The 14,172-nt window shown below is 37.2% G+C and overlaps 1 protein-coding gene across 3 annotated transcripts in view; it reads left to right on the forward strand.

Annotated features, from left to right (window-relative positions):
- SPATA16 (spermatogenesis associated 16) overlaps positions 1–14,172 on the forward strand; it is a 275,661-nt gene that overhangs the window by 76,812 nt on the left and 184,677 nt on the right. The gene's annotated exons all lie outside the window — the stretch shown is intronic.

The raw sequence follows: 14,172 nt of genomic DNA on the forward strand, positions 1-14,172 counted from the left end.
TCCTCTTCAGAACTCTGTGTTAGCTTTTGGTTTCCTAGAATCCTCAAGGTTACCCAGCCCTATCTCTTTTTCTATAAAAATGTCCTCTCCTATGTCTTGTTCCCTAAAGGCCTTGATCTTATCATGGGCAGTATTCAGTTTAATCTACCGCAAAGATAAAGTGATTATGTTACATCTTTTAAATAGCTCTTTTCTTAGAATTATGACGCCTCTATACCTCCTTGCCTAATTTAGAGCAATTTACCTAAAACTTTAGTCTTGTTCATTCTCTGAGCTCATACATCCTGGATTTCTTTTGGACACAAATAACAAAACTAATAACATGAAAACATAATGCCTTCCCTGTTAATAACCAGTAAGAAACATAACCATCAATTGTATTAAGACTCATTATGTGAGCAGGAGATCTGCCAACGTGCTAAAACTCATTTATAACTCTATATCCACAATGATAGAGAAGTTCCATCAGATGTTCTTAACAGCTCTATGGAGACCTCAAACTTACAGGCTTAAGTTTGACATCAAGGACCTGCTGACAACAAAATCACTTTGAAATTTCTAAGATAACCTGCTGGAGAGAAACTTTTTGGTTTAAATAAACTGCAGAACCTAAACACAGATTCTCTTTGATACCAAAGAAAATTTGACTCTATATTTTCTGGAAACACCTTATGCAACCATAGTTTCCAAACCCAATATCAGGACATATGGTTACATTGGAAGAATTTCATTTCATTTCCATTTGAAAGGGCCAATATTGGAAATGTAATGTATACTTCAGTATGTTAAAATATTGGAATTTCTGAGCCACTTAGGTGACTTGTAAGCATAATAAAATATTTGAAATTGGGAATAGCCCAGAAAAGCTACAGGCATATGTAAACAATAATGAATTGAGATGCACCTGAAAGTAATTATTTATCACCTTGTCCATGGTTTTCACTACACATATAAAGTGCCTTTAACATTGCCTACATATTAATCAAAATGTCTCCTGGATATTAGAATGGTTTGATGGATTTTCAAATCATTTTTATAATCACAAAAAAATTTTAAATGGCATGATCATGCCAAAATTCAATTCAGTTTATAAAAATAACTTAATGAACATTAATCAAAATAGTACTATAAGAAACAATAAAATGCTATGGTTCCTAAGGATGCAAGGATTAATTTCAATTGGTTCACTATTTAGACTTTGAAACTTTTGTTTTAAAACTAAGAGTGCCCTTTCAAGTCCTTGAAAATTACTGAGGGGAGGGTATACAATATAAAGATGAAAAGTAAAATGATCTTCCCTATTATGCTAGGATTAACTTCTGTATCCTTTTTATTCTATTGTAAAATAATTTTTGCTTCTAAGTTGAACATTAACTAAGAAATGGAAATCAATAGAGGTTAAATAGTGAATTCATACAATTAATTATGCACTAAGTGAAATAAATCATTTTTCTAGGCTTGTCATATTGCAGAACTACAGAAATCAGTACATATGATTCTAATATTAAAATGTTTTTAAAGATCTCAGATTTTTAAAATAGAATCTGAAACATAAATATATTTCTCAAAATAAATAATCAGGATATTCAGTGTATAAATAGCTTATAACCATTAGTTATACACTGAATGTAGAATCTTTCTTTTGTATTATTACCACACTGTGATGGTTGATACTAATCATGGATCAAAATTAAAAGATTCCTTTTGCATTTATTTGCATTCCTGAAGCATCCTTTCTTTAATTTTATGTAAATTGTGAGGCCTACTGCATATCTTTAGATGTGTTAATACAGAAATTAGCTTGAAAACCATCATGTAGTTTTGCTTTTGATAAAAATAAGTGCATATTGTTTTGTCATGTAGAAGACTACAAGAACCATAACTGTATGGTTTTAGGGTCAACAAAGATACATTTTGAAATTAATTAGCTGAGTATTGCCATTTAAAATATGCTAATAAGTAATACAAAGGCTTTGAAAAAAAGTGGAAGTGTTTGTCATTCAGTCATGTCCAACCCTTTGTGACCTCAAGGACTGTAGCTTGCCATGTTCCTCTGTCCATGGGATTTCCCAGGCAAGAATACCAAAGCAGGTTACAATTCCCTTCTCCAGGTGATCTTCTCCATCAGGGATTGAACCCTGGTCTCCTTCATTGCAGGCAGATTCTTTTACCGTCTGAGACACAGGGAAGACAACAAAGGCTTTAGAAACAACTATTAGTAAGTTTTTCTTTTTTAAATAACATATGCAAAGCACCATATTTCGATGTCATTTTTTTTTTTAACTTCAAACCAAAGTAATGCCTACACTCGCCAATCGAACATATCAACTCTGTGCTCACTTCATCAAACTACTGTCATTGTTTGTCAGTGGTGTCTTGATCATTCCTGAGACTGATTTCTAATTACTGCTATCTTATCAAGAATGGAAATCCTGCTATAACTCTTTCTTCTCATATAATTATATGTTGATGTGTATAATTCTAAAGATTCTAATAATACATATCACCTTTTTTGCCTATTTCCCATCTTTAGACTGATATTGTTTATGCTGTAGAATTTTTTTTTTTGGCCTTTTTAAAAAATTATTTTTTTATTGAAGGATAATTACAGAATTTTATTGTTTTCTGTCAAACCTCATATAAACCAGCCATAGGTATACATATATCTCATCCCTTTTGAACTTCCCTCCCATCTCTTTCCCCATCCCACCCCTCTAGGTTGATACAGAGCCCCCATTTGAGTTTCCTTAGCCATACTATGCTGTAGAATTTTGATGCCACTAGGTGGCAGACAAGATGAAGTCGAAAATAGCAAAATGTAGAAAAAAGCCTCTTTTCAAAATTGTTTTATAATTCTCTCATCTATGTTCATTCATTCAACAAATATTTATTGAATGCTAACCAAGAGCCTGTGCTAGGCAGTGGGGTAGCAGTTGTAAACAGGATTGTGTTCTTTGTACACATTAGAAGAGGTAGCAAAGTTTAAAAAACAAGTATCAATAAATATGAGAAAAAAGAGTGTGATAAATGCAACAAAGATAGTAAATATAATTTCACATTGCAGAAGCAGCATCATTTATTAAATCAGATTCATGGAGTCTGAATCTGACTGCCCAGGTTTTAAATGTGATTCCCCTACTCACCAGTTCATCTGAGTTTAATTCTCCATAAAATTGGGTTATAATAACTGTACCTACTTCACAAACTACATCCCACAAGGTTTTGTGAAAATTAAACAGAAACCTATGGATTCTTTATTCCAGCCATGACAGAGTTACTGGTATAAAAGGACCTGCCTTTCTGCTATAAATAAGTAAAAAACTAGGCAAAATATATGAAACAATTCTTTTTAGGCACTGGAAAACGGTCACAGCAGGACTTTGATCCTTGACAGAAGGGTAGTATACACGGTGGCTACCATGGTTTTCCTGACCAAACTCAGGGAATTAAACTTCAATCTCAATGAGCTGAGGAAGCAGAAATTAGAATATCAGTTCAGTTCAGTCACTCGGTCCTGTTGGACTCTTTTCAACCCCATGGACTGCAGCACGCCAGGCTTCCCTGACCGTCACCAACTTCTGGAGCTTGCTCAACTCATGTCCATCGAGTTGGTGATGCCATCCAACCATCTCATGCTCTGTTGTCCCCTTCTCCTCCTGCCTTCAATCTTTCCCTGCATCAGGGTCTTTTCCAGTGAGTCAGTTCTTCACATCAAGTGCAAAACTCCAAAGTATTGGAGTTTCAGCTTCAGCATCAGTCTTTCCAATGAATATTCAGGATTGATTTCCTTTAGGATTGACTGGTTGGATCTCCTTGCAGTCCAAGGGACTCTCAAGAGTCTTCTCCAACACCACAGTTCAAAAGCATCAATTTCATGCTCAGGTTTCTTTATAGTCCAACTTTCACATCCATACATGACTACTGGAAAAACCATAGCTTTGATGAGATGGACCTTTGTTCGCAAAGTGATGTCTCTGGTTTTTAGTATGCTGTCTAGGTTAGTCATAGCTTTTCTTCCAATGAGCAAGTGTCTTTTATTTTCATGGCTGTAGTAACCATCTGTAGTGACTTTGGGGCCCAAGAAAACAAAGTATCTTAGAATATCAGATATTAGAATATCAGGCTTCTAAAAAACCCTGTAATTTACAGAGCAGGTGACTGAAGGAGAAATAGATATGTGAGGGGGTTACAGGTAGAAGACTGCATGAGGATTTGCTGCAGGTTCTTGACCAATATGAAAAGTAAGACTTCATGTAGCAGAGACTGCCTGCTGCAGGACCAAGTAATAAGTGAAAATACCAGAGGACCTGCAATGATAGGAGATACTGAAGAACCAGTGTTAAGAGAGCTCACTGAGTACCTCAGGCATTCAGCTAAAATTCCTGAAAGACAATGCTTTAAGACTTAGGACCATGACCTCCAGAAAGAATCATACCTTAGAATTAAGCTCAAAGGCAAAATTGACCTATCTGAAAAACCACACCTGACAAGAACAAGAGTATTTGCCATTTAACTGCCTGATAAGAAAAAAATTCTACAGGTTTGCAGTGATGATGTCATAGTCTCAATTCCTTAGAAGGTTTTATCCAAAATGTTTAGCATAAAACTAAAAATTACTACACATTCAAAGAAATAGGAAAATGAGACTCATATTTAAGAAAATAAATAGTCCATAGAATCAGACCCCAAGATGACCCACATGTTGGAACTGGTAGCTGCTAAGCTGCTAAGTCGCTTCAGTTGTGTCCAACTCTGTGCGACCCTATAGATGGCAGCCCACCAGGCTCTGCCGTCCCTGGGATTCTCCAGGCAAGAATACTGGAGTGGGTTGCCATTTCCTTCTCCAATGCATGAAAGTGAAAAGTCAAAGTGAAGCTGCTCAGTCATGCCGACTCTTAGCAACCCCATGGACTGCAGCCTATCAGGCTCCTCCATCCATGGGATTTTCCAGGCAAGAGTACTGGAGTGGGTTGCCATTGCCTTCTCCAAATTGGTAGAAAAAGATTTTAAAGAAGCTGTAAAAAATAGGTTCAAGGATCTTGAGGCAAAGATGGCCATAATAAGCGAAGAATTGAGAATCTCAACACACACAAAAATAGAAACTATAGAAAAGAAACAAATGGAGATTTTACCATGGATTAATGAACTATTAATATCTAAAATAAAAATATACAGATTGACTTTAACATCAGATTGAAGATTTAGTACTAAAGAAAGGTTTAGTGAACTTGAAGACAAATCAATAGCAATTACCCAATATGAACACACAGTATCATTTAAGATATTTTAAAAAATTAACTAACGCTTCAGTGACTTATTCTCAAACACAGTAACAAGTCATCTACCTACATGGTTTTTCCAGTAGTCATGTATGGATGTGAGAGTTGGACTATAAAGCTGAGAGCCAAAGAATTTTGAACTGTGGTGTTAGAGAAGAGTCTTGAGAGTCTCCTGACTGCAAGGAGATCCAACCAGTCCATCCTAAAGGAAATCAGTCCTGAATATTCATTGGAAGGATTGATGCTGAAGCTGAAACTCCAATACTTTGATCACCTGATGTGAAGAACTGACTCACTGGAAAAGAGCCTGATACTGGCAAATATTGAAGGCAGGAGGAGAAGGGTATGACAGAGGATGAGATGGTTGGATGGCATCACTGACTCAATGGACATGAATTTCTGGAAGCTATAGGAGTTGGTGACAGACAGGGAAGCCTGGCGTGCTGCAGGCCATGGGGTAGTAAAAGAGTCAGACACAACTGAGTGACTGAAATGAACTGAACTGAACTGAGCTACATGTAACTGTTTCAAAGAGAAAAGAGAGAGGAAAGGGCATTAAAAAGTAGTTATTGGAATTTTTCCAAATTTGGTTTAAAAAAGAGTAAGACACATTTAGCCCCAACTAAAATAAATATAAACCGAACCATATCTAGGAACATCAGAGTTTTGAAAACCCAAGATGGAGAGAAAATATTAAAGGCAGACAAAGGATAACAACACATTATTCACAAAGGACAATGATACAAATAACAGGTAACATTTAATCAGAAATATGGGGGCCAAAATACAATAAAAGAGGAAGCTTAAAGTGCTGAAAGAAAAATGATGTCAAATCAGAATTCAACAAAAAAATTCTTCAAAATGAGAGTGAGATAAGAACATTTTTATATAAAAGTTTAAAAATTAATGGAGCAGATCTTCACTTTGAAAAATGGTAAGGCATAAGCTGAAATAAATGACAGTAGATTTAAATTTAGATCTACAAAAGGGAATGAAAGCACCAGGAAGTATAAATAAATGAGTAAACTTAAACAATATTTTTCTTCTCAAAATTTATTTAAACATGAATGACTATTTAAGGGAGAAAACAGCATTTTATTATATTATCTAGAGTAAAATTAATAAATAGTAAGATTACATATTTTGATGTGAGATATTTGACTATAATATCACAAAAACCTATGGGAGGAGGCACAAATGGAATTTAAGTACTAAAGTATTTTGTTTTTGTTTCTTTTTTTACATGAGGTAATAATAGTAACTTTTTATAAGAGTTAACAACAGTATTAACTCTTAAGACGCTTGGGTTAAGTTAAAAATGCATGTTATAATCCCTAGAGTATCATTAAAAATATTAAAAAGTATAGCTAGGAAACCAATAATGAACTAAGATTATATACTAAACAATATTTAATAAATTGAAAATAAGTCAAGAAAAGAGGAAAAGAAAAACAAATAATGAATTAAACAATAGAAGATAACATCAATACTCTAAGGTTAAACCATATCATTAGTAATTACATTAAACATATTAAACCAATTGACTAAACATTCCAATTCAGCTCAATTCAGTTCAGTTCAGTCGCTCAGTCATGTCTGGTTCTTTGTGACCCCATATACTGCAGCACTCCCGGCCTCTCTATCCATCACCAACTCCTGGAGTTTACTCAAACTCATGTCCTTTGAGTCAGTGATGCCATCCAACCATCTCATCCTCTGTTTTCCCCTTCTTGTGCCTTCAGTCTTTCCCAGCATCAGGATCTTTTCAAATGAGTCAGTTCTTTGCATCAGGTGACCAAAGTATTGGAGTTTCAGCTTCAGCATCCAATGAATATTCAGGATTGATTTCCTTTAGGATGGAATGGTTGGATCTCCTTGCAGTCCAGGAGACTCTGAAGACTCTTCTCCAACACCACAGTTTAAAAGTATTGATTCTTTGGCACTCAGATTTCTTTATAATCCAACTTTCACATCCATACATGACTACCACAAAAACCATAGCTTTGACTAGACGGACCTTTGTTGACAAAGTAATGTCTCTGCTTTTTAATATGCTGTCTAGATTGGTCATAGCTTTTCTTCCAAGGAGCAACCGTCTTTTAATTTCATGGCTGCAGTCACCATCTGCAGTAACTTTGGAACCCCCCAAAATAAAATCTGTCACTGTTTTCCACTGTTGCCCCATCTATTTGCCATGAAGAGATGGAACCAGATGCCATGACTTAGTTTTCTGAATGTTGATTTTTAAGCCAACTTTTTCACTCTCCTCTTTCACTTTCATCAAGAGGGTCTTTAGTTCTTCTTCACTTTCTGCCATAAGGTTGGTGTCATCTGCATATCTGAGGTTATTGATATTTCTCCTGGCAATTTTGGATACATTTTATCATGATGTACTCTGCATATAAGTTAAATAAGCAGGGTGACAATATACAGCCTTGACGTACTCCTTTCCCAATTTGGAACCAGTGTGTTGTTCCATGTCCAGTTCTAACTGTTGCTTCTTGACCTGCATACAGATTTCTCAGGAGGCAGGTCAGGTGGTCTTGTATTCCCATCTCTTTAAGAATTTTACACAGTTTGTGGTGATGCACACAGTCAAATGTTTTTGCATAGTCAATAAAGCAGAAATAGATGTTTTTTTGGAACTCTCCCACTTTTTCAATGATCTAATGGATGTTGGCAATTTGATCTCTGGTTCCTCTGCCTTTTCTAAAACCAGCTTGAACATCTGGAAGTTCACAGTTCACGTGAACCTTGCTGAAGCCTGGCTTGGAGAATTTTGAGCATTACTTTACTAGCGTGTGAGATGAGTGCAATTGTGTGGTAGTTTGAACATTCTTTGGCATTGCCTTTCTTTGGGATTGGAATGAAAACTGACCTTTTCCAGTCCTGTGGCCACTGCTGAGTTTTCCAAATTTGCTGGCATATTGAGTGCAGCACTTTCACAGCATCATCTTTCAGGATTTGAAATAGCTCAACTGGAATTCCATCACCTCCACATGCTTTGTTTATAGTGATGCTTCCTAAGGCCCACTTGACTTCGCATTCCAAGATGCCTGGCTCTAGGTGAGTGATCACACCATCATGATTATCTGGGTTGTGAAGATCTTTTTGGTATAGTTCGTCTGTGTATTCTTGCCACCTCTTCTTAATATCTTCTGCTTCTGTTAGATCCATACCATTTCTGTCCTTTATTGAGCCCATCTTTACATGAAATGTTCCCTTGGTATCTCTAATTTTCTTGAAGAGATCTCTAGTCTTTCCCATTCTATTGTCTTCCTCTATTTCTTTGCATTGATCAAAGGCAGATATTGTCAGTCTAGATTAAATTAGAAGATTCAACTGTGTGCTATCTATAAAAAGACATAGTTTGAAAATGAAAGAAAGATGATATGACATACAGTAAATATATAAACCTCTCTTTATGTCAGGCTTAGCTATGTTAATATCAGACAAAGTAGATCTCAGGAAAAGATATTATTACCAAAAATAAAAATAAGGCTCTGTAAAATTTTGAATATTTGAAATCTGACAGAGTTTGTTTTCTTACTATAATGAAATTAAATTAGAAATCATTAACAGTAAGATATTTAGAAAAATACCTCCAAATACTTGGAAATTAAACAGTACACCTCTAAAGAACACATCACTCAAACTATAAAATAACAAAGAAATCAATTTGAATTTCTGCTTTATCCCTTATAGCTTTGACTTTCACAACTAACTTAACTTCTCTTTGCCTTGGTTTTTTTATCTTTAAATCTAAGTAAAATAATTTTTGAAGTCATTCCTAAATCTTAAAATGTCAGATATGTATTTTGTCTCAATCCCACCACCAATAACAAATGTAGATTATTTTCAATGGTAATAGTAATAAACTCTATATATGCATAGAGGAGACTGTGTGTGTGTGTGTGTGTGTAGCAGAGTTTTATTAAAGTGAAAAGGGACAGAGACTTCTGACATAGACATCAGAAGGGGGATGGAGAGTGCCCCCCTCGCTAGTGTTAGTAAGGGAGTTATACACTTTTTAAATTAGTTATTCAGTTCAGTTCAGTTGCTCAGTCGTGTCTGACTCTGCGACCCCATGGACTGCAGTATGCCAAGCCTCTCTGTCCATCACCAACTCCCAGAGTTTACTCAAACTCATGTCCATTGACATGAGTTATTACAATAAATCAAAAGAATATCTCAAGGTTGTAAAGATGTTACCAGACCCACTCCCATAATTTACATTTTAAGATAACAGGATTAGCCAGAAGGTTTTCAGGAAGGAGAAACTGTCCTCAAGCAGGAATCATTGTTGTTATATACTGCCTGGTACAGAGTTTAAACCGAGTTGTTTGTTGTGTGATTTCAGTTCTGGGCTTAAAGAAAAAATCCCTTTTATGTGACTAAGGAATGTAGAGGGAAAAAAAAAAAAAAGTTTGTCCTTTCCTCCTCCTTGAGATCCCCAGACTCCTATCTCCACTTCAAGAGCCCCAGACCCCTTTCTCCTCCTCAGAGACCCCAGATTTATCAACCTGCCTAGGAATTGACTCTTTCATTCACCCTTTTCTTTTAGGAGAATTATGTTGCCAAAGGAAAGGGGCATCATTTTCATTCCATAACCTCTTCCTGCTGTGATGGGGCACAATCCCTAAATTTTTGAGGCAACATATTCTCCTAACCCTCATATGGAGGGCCTCTGATCCTGGGGCCCCAAGTAATAGTTGGAGGAGGCCGTGGCACTTGTAGGAGCCTGGACAATCATTTGTAACTTAAAAGCTTTCAGATGGTTAGAAACAAATGCAGTTACACAGTTACAGATGCAGGGAGCAAATGGTAAAAACAGAACAATCATAATTATTATGATTAAGATAGTTTTCCACCATGGGCAGCTAGTTAACATTACCCAAAGTGAGGTGACTGAGGCTTCCGGAGAATCCATAGCCTGAATCATCTTGTTCATGTGTTTAGTAACATGAGTAAAATTAGTACTCATATTAGGTATGGATAATGGCAGAAGTTCCTCCTTGTGCAGCAGTTAGAATATCTAATATTGTGTGTGTGTGTGAGTGTGAAGTCGCTCAGTCATGTCCAACTCTGCAATCTGTTTTGTAAAACCACCTAATTTGTATTTGTTCAGCATTAAGAGCTGAAAATTAATCAGAGCATCAACTCGTAGCATAACCCAGAGAGGGAACGAATATTGTAGCCAGATAATTATACCAGTGAAATACAGATCTTGCCCAGCGAGTTTCAAGTGTGGCAGATTAGTAGGCTTCTCTGGAAGTTCTGAAAGTATGAAGCCATGAGTAAAAGTTAGACCTAGGGTGCATCTTCCTATCCAGGAGGAAGCCACACCCATAGGTAAGAGTCACATACACAGTAGGTCCCATTTGGAGCAAACCAGTGTGACTAAGGGATCCAGTCCCAATCAGCCCCTGGCCAGGCAAAAGGAGGACATAAACTGGGATTGGAAAACACAGGCATGATTGTATTGTATATTTCTCGAGGCAAAAATCCCAGTTGTTTCCAATCATTATAATTCTGTTGTCAACTAACTTCTGGGGATGGCTCTATTTGTTCCCAGTATATGGGAACATTAGATACCAGGTGTCTCTTTTTAGGAGTTAGCCATATGACCTCATCCCATATTTGATAAACATCAGGTAGAAAACCACCAGATCTAGACCCATTTACCTTATTATGTTCAGCAAAATAGTCATTATACAAAGTTAAAATATAAAAATTAAAAGTTACATTATGTCCATAGTTACATCAGTCCATCTTAGGATTGTTAGATGTCATCAGATCAAGAAGAAGTGTCACATATGATTGTTGTTGGTGAAGGTATTCTCAGAGTTGAAGAAAGTCCTTTCCTTGAAGTGGAGAAACCCACTGTGGGAAGTCTTCAGTTGATGAGGGGAGTGCTCTGCAGACCCAGAAATTAAACCAATTGTGGAATGCAGCGTAGGAATGAGTCCAGGACAGAAATGCGCTGTCTTGAGGCAGACTCAGAAATTTACGAGTCAGCAGAAGCAAGCCCACCTAGATTCTTAGGTCCATCTTGGTTCCTGGCTCAAAGAGCAGCTTGTTTGACTCAAAGGCTGGGTCAGGAGTTAATCTCCCAGAAATGTCTGTTGAAAAGCTAAAAGCTGAGTCACATAGTTAATTTTAAGGCTTCAGGATCTATGATAATATCTGTGCACAAAAACAGTCTGTCATAGAGACAGTCCCTTCTTCTTAGGGGCAGTTTGAGCCCTTATTAAAGCTACGGGTAAGACTTTAAACCAAGTGTCTTGTGTCTCCTGAGTTAGCTTATGCAGATGTCTCTTTTATTTTATTTTTAAACTTTACAATATTGTATTGGTTTTGCCAAATATTGAAATGAATCCACCACAGGTATACATGTGTTCCCCATCCTGAACCCTCCTCTCTCCTGATACCATCCCTCTGGGTCGTCCCAGTGCACCAGCCCCAAGCATCCAGTATCGTGCATCGAACCTGGACTGGCGACTTGTTTCATATATGATATTATACATGTTTCAATGCCATTCTCCCAAATCATCCCACCCTCTTCCTCTCCCACAGAGTCCAAAAGACTGTTCTACACATCAGTGTCTCTTTTGCTGTCTCATATACAGGGTTAATAATGTCATTAGCTTTTTTCTACCTTTTCCAAAGATTGGAGTCTCCAGGAACAGTGTAAGTGATATTCTATTCCTAGAGCTTTTGACACCCCTTGAGTTACAGCAGCTTTAAAGGTGGAGCCATTGTCACTCTGGAGCCTCCGCGGCAGCCCAAACCTGGGAATAATTTCATGGATTAAAATTTTTATAACTTCCTTAGCCTGTTCACTATGGCAGGGAAAGGCTTCAATCCATCCAGTAAAAGTGTCTACCCAGACCTGTAAGCAAGAAAATCCATTTGTTTTTGGCATATGAGTAAAAGGAACCATAGCCTCATTTATTTTCATAAATCTTGAACTAGTCTCCATTTATCATTTGACTTTTTTACACCCAAAATAGGAGTGTTGCATGGACTATTACAGGGAATTAATAGCCCCTGCTCCTTTAAATTTTCAATGATGGGTTTTAACCCTTCCTTAACACCTATGCCCCAACCAGTAACGCTGAAGAAGCTGAAGTTGAACGGTTCTATGAAGACCTACAAGACCTTTTAGAATTTACACCCAAAAAAGATGTCCTTTTCATTATAGGGGACTGGAATGCAAAAGTAGGAAGTCAAGAAACACCTGGAGTAACAGGCAAATTTGGCCTTGGAATATGGAATGAAGCAGGGCAAAGATTAATAGAGTTTTGCCAAGAAAATGCACTGGTCATAGCAAATACCCTCTTCCAACAACACAAGAGAAGACTCTACATATGGATGTCACCAGATGGTCAACACCGAAATCCGATTGATTATATTCTTTGCAGCCAAAGATGGAGAAGCTCTATACAGTCAACAAAAAAAAGACCAGGAGTTGACTGTGGCTCAGATCATGAACTCTTTATTACCAAATTCAGACTTAAATTGAAGAAAGTAGGGAAAACCACTAGACGATTCAGGTATGACCTAAATCAAATCCTTTATGACTCTACAGTAGAGTGAGAAATAGATTTAAGGGCCTAGATCTGATAGATAGAGTGCCTCATGAACTATGAAATGAGGTTCGTGACATTGTACAGGAGACAGGGATCAAGACCATTCCCATGGAAAAGAAATGCAAAAAAGCGAAACGGCTGTCTGGGGAGGCCTTACAAATAGCTGTGAAAAGAAGAGAAGCGAAAAGCAAATGAGAAAAGGAAAGATATAAGCATCTGAATGCAGAGTTCCAAAGAATAGCAAGAAGAGATAAGAAAGCCTTCTTCAGCGATTAATGCAAAGAAATTGAGGAAAACAACAGAATGGGAAAGACTAGAGATCTCTTCAAGAAAATCAGAGATAACAAAGGAACATTTCATGCAAAGATGGGCTCGATAAAGGACAGAAATGGTATGGACCTAACAGAAGCAGAAGATATTAAGAAGAGGTGGCAAGAATACACAGAAGAACTGTACAAAAAAGATCTTCACGACCCAGATAATCACGACGGTGTGATCACTCACCTAGAGCCAGACATCCTGGAATGTGAAGTCAAGTGGGCCTTAGAAAGCATCACTACAAACAAAGCTAGTGGAGGTGATGGAATTCCAGTGGAGCTATTTCAAATCCTGAAAGATGATGCCGAGAAAGTGCTGCACTCAATATGCCAGCAAATTTGGAAAACTCAGCAGTGGCCACAGGACTGGAAAAGGTCAGTTTTCATTCCAATCCCAAAGAAAGGCAATGCCAAAGAATGCTCAAACTACTGCACAATTGCACTCATCTCACACACTAGTAAAGTAATGCTCAAAATTCTCCAAGCCAGGCTTCAGCAATACGTGAACGGTGAACTTCCTGATGTTCAAGCTGGTTTTAGAAAAGGCAGCAGAACCAGAGATCAAATTGCCAACATCTGCTGGATCATCGATAAAGCAAGAGAGTTCCAGAAAAACATCTATTTCTGCTTTATTGACTATGTCAAAGCCTTTAACTGTGTGGATTACAGTATACTGTGGAAAATTCTTAAAGAGATGGGAATACCAGACCACCTGACCTGCCTCTTGAGAAACCTATATGCAGGTCAGGAAGCAACAGTTAGAACTGGGCATGGAACAGACTGTTTCCAAATAGGAAAAGGAGTACGTCAAGGCTGTATATTGTCACCCTGTTTATTTAACTTCTATGCAGAGTACATCATGAGAAACGCTGGACTGGAAGAAACACAAGCTGGAATCAAGATTGCCGGGAGAAATATCAATAACCTCAGATATGCAGATGACACCACCTTTATGGCAGAAAGTGAAGAGGAACTCAAAAGCCT

This window comes from Bos javanicus, chromosome 1, assembly GCF_032452875.1.
Source record: "Bos javanicus breed banteng chromosome 1, ARS-OSU_banteng_1.0, whole genome shotgun sequence".
Taxonomy (NCBI): domain Eukaryota; kingdom Metazoa; phylum Chordata; class Mammalia; order Artiodactyla; family Bovidae; genus Bos; species Bos javanicus.